The sequence below is a fragment of the Lolium perenne genome, chromosome 7, assembly GCF_019359855.2.
Source record: "Lolium perenne isolate Kyuss_39 chromosome 7, Kyuss_2.0, whole genome shotgun sequence".
Classification (NCBI taxonomy): Eukaryota; Viridiplantae; Streptophyta; class Magnoliopsida; order Poales; family Poaceae; genus Lolium; species Lolium perenne.
Genome location: NC_067250.2, coordinates 313322681 through 313331812, shown reverse-complemented (window position 1 = coordinate 313331812; position 9132 = coordinate 313322681). Strand labels below are relative to the sequence as shown.

The window sequence follows — 9132 nt, the reverse complement described above, 5'->3', positions numbered from 1 at the left end:
ACAGCTGAACTGAACTGAACTCAGTCCGCTTGGCGGCCTCCTTCTGTGCAGTGAGGGCATCTTCAACTGGGCGATCCATCCTGTACTGCGCAGGTCGATTTGGTCCGCGCGGACAGACGGACAGACAGCGCACGCTCCAGCGGCGCAACCCAAACGGACCGATTTGTGCGGATCGACCCATCCGTTCACCAAATTTGGGTCACGTATGCGTCAGACCGAACAGCATGCGCGTCCTCCAGGGCCCTCCCACTAGTGGCCATGGCGTCCTCCACTTGCCCACCCCAGGCCCTCCCAAAATGGCCAGAACGGACGAAATGGGTCACGCTGCTGGGGGCATTGGCTTAACAGGCCGGACAGCAGCCAAATTTCTGTCCGCGACGCGACCTAAATGGACAGAATCAGACCATTTGGGTCGCTTTTTGGATCGCCCCGCTGGAGATGCCCTGAGGCAGGAGGGCAAGCCCTTGAGCACCCGGCCCCCCCACATCTCGCCGACGGGGTGAGCTGCACGATGCAGTTCCACAGCACACAGTAGCACCGTGGTGGTGGCGCGCACCATCCACAGCTTCATCGTCGACCGCTCGGCGGAGAACGGCGGGAACCTGATCTTGTCGCCGCCGGCCGCCGCCATACCCCCCATGGCCGCCTTCCACATCCCCATCAACCATGGACAGAGTCTCAAATCTGCCGGCCGCCCAATGCAGCGCCAAACAAGGACGACCCCGTCGTCTCTCCACGGCCGCCCAGAGCGCCTCCTTAGCGGACAAACCATCGCCGGCAAAGTCACGCGCTTTGCAGGGAAAAGGGGACCCCTTTCGTCTTGATCTCCCCTCCAAGCTGGTTCTGGTTAGTGCGGAGGAAGGAAGGCGGCGAGACGAGGAGGAACAAATTTTGCCGCCGAGGGAGCGACGGCCAGCGGATCAGGGGGCGCGGGCGTGGTCGACGGCGGAGCAGGCGACAATAGCGACGGGAATGCTGCTGAATTGGGAAGGAGGCGACGGTAGAGCTCAGGATATGGAAAGGACCGCGGGTTCCGTCGGCAAAAAATGGTTGGCTTTTGTGAAAATTTGTAGTAACGACACTTAAAACAGGCTGGCTTGCGGAAAAAGCAGGGGTGGTTCCTCTTCCACCGCCTTTGCTTCTTCACCAGAGGCCTTCCGCATCTTCCTTGCCCTTCTCAACCTTTTCTTTAAGAGCATCTTCACTAGAAACAACCATACGAAGATGCGGCGTTTGCTCGTATAGGGGGCACCGACGATTTTTTGATTACAGGGGGGAGTATGAACCTAATCATAGCCCCCATTTTAGCTATTTTTGTGGTCCCTTAGGACACGCGGCTTATTTTTATTGGGCGCGGTGTTAGCCGACGTCCCCGGTTGCGTCCCTATAGGCTGGGGCTGCCGTGGGGGCGCGGAATAAAAAAAAGTTTGCGCCAACGCAGAAGTTGTTTATAGGGGACGGGGCGGGGGGGGGGGGGGGCGTTTTCTCTCTCCGGCGTCCCTGATTTGGCTTTTTGGCTCTTTGGGGAGGGCGAGTGGAGATGCTATAACGAGGCAACAGATCTGCTATTTTTATTAATAGAGAAGAATATTTAGAAACAATAAATGCCTAGGACAAACCCCCATATGACTTTTTAGGGGATCCTACTCTCCTAAAATTACATTGCCTAAAAATTTAGCACCGGCCAAGGTCTAAAATCTTGCCGTGTCTTTGATCTTCTTGATGACGATGGCCGCAGGGAGGAGTGATGGCGGAAAACTCTAGAGTTGCGCTCCTTTCAAATCTCCCAAGAGACAAGCATGATCATAGAAGCCACATCTTTTTTTCTTTCTTTTCCTCTTTGAAGAGCAATCTTTGTCCACCACTAATCAACACAAGACTCATTTTCCCAAGACGCAACTGAAAAGTCATTGATTTTGCACAAAGCAAGGATCTCCTTCCATATCCGGGTCGTGAATATACACTTGTAGAGGAGGTGCGCTGCCGATTCTTGATCTTGATTACATAGGGGAGAATTTCCATAATTTTGCATCCTCTTTTTAGAAGTCTATTGGCCATCCAAATTATATTTTGCATCACCAAGCAAGCAAACACTTTTCACTTCGGGGGAACCCACACTTTCTAGACCCAGGCATTGATGGTTGTTGGAAAAACCCCTTCAAATTGCATTTTGTAGGCCGAGGAAGCGGAATATTTGCCATCATTTGTGAATTCCATAGGATATAGCCAGGGACTTCATCGTTGAGATGAACATTAGCAAGAAACTCCCAAATGGCACTAGTAGAGAACGGGTCTTATGTCCGGAGCCTCCAGGAGCATTAGTCCCGGTTGCGGTTTGAACCGGGACTAATGCCCTCATTAGTCCCGGTTCGGACGGCTCGGACGCCGCGCGGGCTACGGTCACCTTTAGTCCCGGTTCGAAAGGGACATTTAGTCCCGGTTGGTGTCTCCAACCGGGACTAAAGGGGTTGCGGTGGGCGGCGCCCCGCGCGACGCCCTTTAGTCTCGGTTGGAGACACCAACCGGGACTAAAGGTCCACCTTCTATATATGTAGCCAGCCTGCCATAGCTTGTGCGGCCACACTTAGTTTTTCCCTTCTTATTCACAAGAGGTGTATGCTAGTTGCTTTTCCCTTCTAATGCACAAGAGGTGCTCGATGAAATGCCTAAGAGTATGATGCCACTTGAGTTCACGCAAAACAAACATGATATGAAGTGCCCGAGCCGCACTTAAACTCTCCCCTCTTTTTTTCCTCCTCGATCGAGGTTAGAAACTTTTATCCTTTCATCTGTCATTGATAAAAATGCATGTTTCATGTGCAGTTGTCACATCTCTATTCATGATGTTATGTACTGGTTTTTGATATACTTAATTATATATTGCAGATGAGCTGGCAATGGATGTACGGTGACCGTGCCGAGTTCATTACGGGCCTGCATGTTTTTATCGATGTGGCTGAGGCAAACCATCGGAATGGTTTTATGTGGTGTCCATGTGGTGTCTGTCAGAATAAGAAGGATTACTCTTCCTCAAAAATCCTTCACACACACCTGCTTCGGTCCGGTTTCATGCCCAGCTATAATTGTTGGACCAAGCACGGAGAAACAGGGGTTATGATGGAACACAATGAAGAAGAAGAGGATGATGACAACTATCCTATGTTCCCTGAATACGGTGATACTGCAACGGGGGAAGCTGAAGATCAAGAGGCATCAGATGAGCCCACTGATGATCTTGGTCGGGCCATTGTTGATGCAAAGAGAGAATGCGAAACTGAAAAGGAGAGGTTGAAGTTCGAGCAAATGTTAGAGGATCACAAAAAATTGTTGTACCCAAATTGCGATGATGGTCAAAAAAAGCTGGGTAGCACATTGGAATTGCTGCAATGGAAGGCAGAAAATGGTGTGACTGACAGTGGATTTGGAAAGTTGCTGAAAATAATGAAGAAGATGCTTCCAAAAGATAACGAATTGCCTGCCAGTACGTACGAAGCAAAGAAGGTTGTCTGCCCTCTAGGATTAGAGGTGCAGAAGATACATGCATGCCCTAATGACTGCATCCTCTACCGCGGTAAGGAGTACGATAATTTAGATACATGCATGGTATGCACTGCATTGCGGTATAAGATCAGACGAGATGACCCTTGCGATGTTGAGGGCGAGCGCCCCAGGAAGAGGGTTCCTGCCAAGGTTATGTGGTACGCTCCTATAATACCACGATTGAAACGTTTGTTCAGAAACAAAGAGCATGTCAAGTTGTTGCGATATCACAAAGAAGACCGTAAGAAAGACGGGATGTTGAGACACCCCGTTGATGGGTCGAAGTGGAGAAAAATCGAGAGAGAGTTCTCGGACTTTGCAGATGACGCAAGGAACTTAAGGTTTGGTCTAAGTACAGATGACATGAATCCTTTTGGGGAGCAGAGCTGCAGTCATAGCACCTGGCCTGTAACTCTATGTATCTATAACATTCCTCCTTAGTTGTGCATGAAGCGGAAGTTCATTATGATGCCAGTGCTCATCCAAGGTCCGAAGCAACCCGGCAACGACATTGATGTGTACCTAACGCCATTAGTTGAAGAATTTCTACAGTTGTAGGACGTAAAAGGTGTACATGCGTGGGATGAGCACAAACAGGAGGATTTTGACCTACGAGCGTTGCTGTTCGTAACCATCAATGATTGGCCTGCTCTTAGTAACCTTTCAGGACATACAAACAAGGGATACAATGCATGCACGTATTGTTTAGATTAGACATAAGATATATATTTGAATAAATGTAAGAAGGTCGTGTACCTGGGGCATCATCGATTTCTTCCGCAGAAGCATCCCGTAAGAAAGAAAGGCAAGCATTTCAATGGTGAGGTAGATCACCAGAAGAAGCCTGTCCACCGTACTGGTGATGATATATTTCGTATGGTCAAGGATCTAGAAGTAATCTTTGGAAAGGGTCCTAGCGGACAATCTGTTCCGAATGACGCTACCGGACACGCGCCCATGTGGAAGAAAAAATCTATATTTTGGGAGCTACCCTATTGGAAAGTCCTAGAGGTCCGCTCTTCAATCGACGTGATGCGCGTGGCGAAGAATCTTTGCGTGAACCTGCTAGGCTTCCTGGACGTGTATGGGAAGATAAAAGATACACCGGAAGCACGGCAGGACCAACAACGTATGAAAGAACGAAACACCATGCATACAAAGAACGAGACGGATAAAGGACGTCGTTACTCCAGCTACGTTCTTACCAAAGAAGAGAAGGAAATCTTTTTTGAATGTCTGAACGGTATGAAGGTCCCGTCTGGCATCTAGTTGAATATAAAGGGAATAATAAATATGGGAGAGAAAAAATTTCAGAACCTAAAGTCTCATGATTGCCACATGATAATGATGCAATTGCTTCCGGTTGCATTGAAGGGACTTCTACCGAAAAATGTTCGAGTACCCATTGTGAAGCTATGTGCATTCCTCAATGCAATTTCTTAGAAGGTAATCGATCCAGAAATTCTACCAAGGTTGCAGAATGATGTGGTCCAATGTCTTGTTAGTTTTGAGCTGGTGTTCCCACCATCCTTCTTCAATATTATGACGCATCTCCTGGTTCACCTAGTCGAAGAGATTTCCATTCTCGGTCCTGTATTTCTACACAATATGTTCTTCTTTGAGAGGTTCATGGGAGTCTTAAAGAAATATGTTCATAACCGTGCTAGGCCAGAAGGAAGCATCTCCAAGGGCTATGGAACAGAGGAGGTCATTGAGTTCTGTGTTGACTTTACTCCTGACCTTAAGCCGATTGGTGTTCCTCAACCACGGCATGAAGGGAGACTGAGTGGAAAAGGCACGCTAGGAAAGAAAGCAATAATAAGTACAGACGGGCATTCTTTTACTCAAGCACACTACACAGTTGTACAAAGTTCCACCTTGGTGGCTCCGTATATCAATGAACATAAGAATATTGTACGCTCCCAATACCCGGGGCATTCTGACGACTGGATTACACGTGCACATATGGCGACTTTCGGCGGTTGGTTGCAAACACATCTCATGAATAACACCACTGTTGGAGATCAGTTGTACTTGTTGGCCAGGACAACATCTTCGACTGTATTGACTTTCCAAGGGTACGAGATAAATGAGAATACATTTTACACGATCGCCCAAGATAAAAAGAGCACCAACCAAAATAGTGGTGTCCGCATTGATGCAACAAACAGCAATGGGCAAAAGGACACATATTATGGTTTCATAGAGGAGATATGGGAACTTGACTATGGACCTTCTTTTAAGGTCCCTTTGTTTCGGTGCAAATGGGTAAAGCTGACAGGAGGCAGAGTTCAGGTAGACAGGCTGTACAGAATGACAACAGTGGATCTCAACAATCTTGGGTACAGAGACGAACCATTCGTCCTAGCCAATGATGTGGCTTAGGTTTTCTATTTGAATGACATGTCTACCAAACCGAAAAAAAGAAAAAATAAGCAAACGAATACATCATACGATGAGCCAAAGCACCACATAGTTCTTTCAGGGAAAAGAAATATCGTGGGAGTGGATGACAAGACAGACATGTCAGAAGATTATAATAAGTTTGATGAAATTCTGCCATTCACAGTGAACACTGACCCAAGTATTCGGTTAAATGATGAAGATGCTCCATGGTTACGACCAACGCGATCATAAGCAAGGGACATACGCAAAGAAGGTTCATGGCCTCCAAGGCATTTTAGGAAACAAGTGACCATATGTATTAAATGAGCCAATTTTTGGCACACATGTGTATCTTAACATGGCAATCAATGTCCCATTTCTTTTGGTATAATAATGTTACTTTATGTTATGTATTATCACTAGATGTTACTTTATGTAATGTATCAATGTCCAATTTCTTTTGGTGGCAATCAATTATTCTTGCAGAGAAGTATATGGCACCAATTATTCTTTTGTTGGGTTGGGCTCCAAATAATTGGAAAGCCCAAGCTAGTGCCTGGATACGAGCACGTTTTCTTGACAATGCGTGGGCGAGCAAACGATGGCTGAATCGTTCGCCAAAATATTATCTGACAAAAAATTTAGGGCGCGTGGTGGCAGGATCCAAACATACCCTAACCTGCATACTAAAAGTAATTAAGGTTAAGTTCAAAAAAAAGTAATTAAGGTTGCACCCTGATGTTTTCTGAAAGGTTTGCCTACTAGTTTTCTGTTTTAAATAATTTGGCCATTATTGTTTCTTGTTTAAATAAGTGGTTTCATCATTGTGATTAAGTTGTCTACTAGAAGCACTTAAGTTTGTCTACAACTGCATCTCAGATAGCTGGAGTGCAAAATAGGGGAAACATTAAGATCTAGTCCTGACATCTGTATAATGACAAATCTGAGTTAGGTTATTCATTTTAATAATTCATGCTCATGCAACATACAAATAAACGTAAACCAACTTTTATATTCATTTCCCTTGCATAAACTCAATACTGTGCTAATATTGTTGCCTTTCTTTTTTCAAACAAAACTTGTTTGTGGGGAAGGGGGTGGCAGCATGATGAAGCAAAGAAAAAACTGCCATCCCTACAGTAACGTTACAGCACTGTGCTTAAAAGACAGATAAGACACATGCTTAGTGTTCACAAATTAGTAGTAGTCCAAGCTACTGTCTAGTTTTCGTAAACATGTCACTAAACTTATAGTACCATGTCAATCTGTTTTGTTGCGCAAACCTGGAACTACCAGTACCATGGTCGTTTACTAGGAGACTCAAGTTGTTGTCACAAATGTCACCACTGCCTTTTTATATTTTCTCATATGCTATATGATGGATACAACATATATCTACAAGTTTTACTTTCTGCTTACGACATGATAAGTTGCACCTAGGATTGTATGTACTTGCATACCCCTGTCATGCATGTGTTTCCCAAGAAAATATGAAACATCCAATTTGATGTTTTTGACAGAGGTATGATCCGACTAAGTTGCTTTTTTTTTTCCTAGTTGCATCTACTTAAAATCTGGTTTCTGTAGGTTTTGCTTTGCTATTTTGTTAATGTTTGCTCTTGATCTAATTGTACATGGAGTTGGATCTACTTTAGTTGTAGTTTGTGGATGATATAGTTATGTGTTTTGGATCATCTACTTCAGTTTATGTTCATGGATGATCTACTTCCAGTTCTTGTTTTTTGGATGATCTACTTTAGGCGAATTCATGGAATAGATAGCAGATCTGTTTTTCTACCTCCATGAGGATAGCTATGTACGGACGGTTTGCTGTAAAACGGTGGAGGGGGTGGTGAAGGATCCAGTTTCCCTTTTGCAGATCTCTTCTCCTGCTGGAACTACCAAGAAGGTGTTCTTCTTTAGCGTTTTCTTGCCATCTTTTTTTGATTCAGTAACTGGAATCCACGAAGATCTCTAACGGGTTGGAGGTGGGAGAAGGAAGAAATCTTGGTAGATCTAGGATAGATGGTGGGTTGTTGGTTCACGTGCAAAACAGCTGGAAAATCCCTTGATTCCCACGGCGTTGTCCCAACTTTCCTTTTTTAGACGTGGGAAAACTGGTCGGGGGTTTCTTTCCTTTTGTGTACCGAGGGCTGGTTTTGACTAGCGAGCCCCTGGGGGCTGCCTAGTCGCGTCCTTTTTAGTCACTGCAAAGCAGTGTGGAAAGTGGGGACCAAAACTTTCTATTTTTGGAATGTATTGATTGGGATATCTCTTTCATTCTATTTCTGGGAGGGGCGCTGTGAAAGGCTAAATAGTACCCACGCACTGTATAATGGCAAAACCTATTTATCGCTTGCGATAGGGTATAACCATCGCACACAGGCGAGCATGGTGGGCTGCGGCCCATTAGCGAGCCGGGCGCGACACATCTGGCATGGTTTTTTTTTGTTTTTTTTCTTCGGTTCTTTTTCTAGTTCCGTTGGTTTTTCTTTTTTTTGTTTTTTTTTGTTTTGAGCATTTATCAAATTCGAGTATTTTTAAATTCAAGAAAAGTTCAAATTCAAACATTTTTCAAATTTGAGCAAATTTACAAATTCGAGCAATTTTTAAATTCGAGCAAATTTCAATTTCGAGAAAATTTTCAAATTTGAATATTTTTGGAATCCAAACATTTTTAGATATATTTTTTTTCAAACCGAAGTTTGTTTAGTGCGAACTTGCGTCTCCTCGCTCTTGGATCGGAGTTTGCAACCAGCGAGCTAGTGCTCGGTTTGTGTACAAAATGAGAAAATATTGTACTTCTTTCTAAGAGGCGAACAAACTAATGGGCCAGCCCATCCGGGATTGCCTTTAGAATGCCTAGTCGCTTCCTAATATAGATCAGGGGTAACACTTGTGGACAAGAAGTCATGCTTCTTAGTTTGTGCGCTGGCTAGGCAGGCCTGCGATCGGCCCATTCTCATAGCTTGTTGAGTAGAACATCCGGTCAGAACAAAGCCTTATAAACAAGTCTGATTCACTTTGCATCGAGTCTTATTCATTGGAGTTGATTGAAGCGTATGAACATTTTTAAGGCTCGCGAACATTTTCGAAATCTTGCAAGTTTTTGAATTGTACGAAGAATTTTTGAAAATAGCGAATAATTTTTAGACCTCACCAACAATTATTTGAACCGTACGAACATTTTTAAGGCTTGCAAACCTT

At 44.8% G+C, this 9132-nt stretch overlaps 1 pseudogene; it reads left to right on the top strand.

Moving 5' to 3' along the window:
• The first annotated feature begins 638 nt into the window (after positions 1-638).
• On the top strand, positions 639-6177 carry LOC139834030 (uncharacterized; annotated as a pseudogene).
• The last annotated feature ends 2955 nt before the right edge of the window (positions 6178-9132 follow it).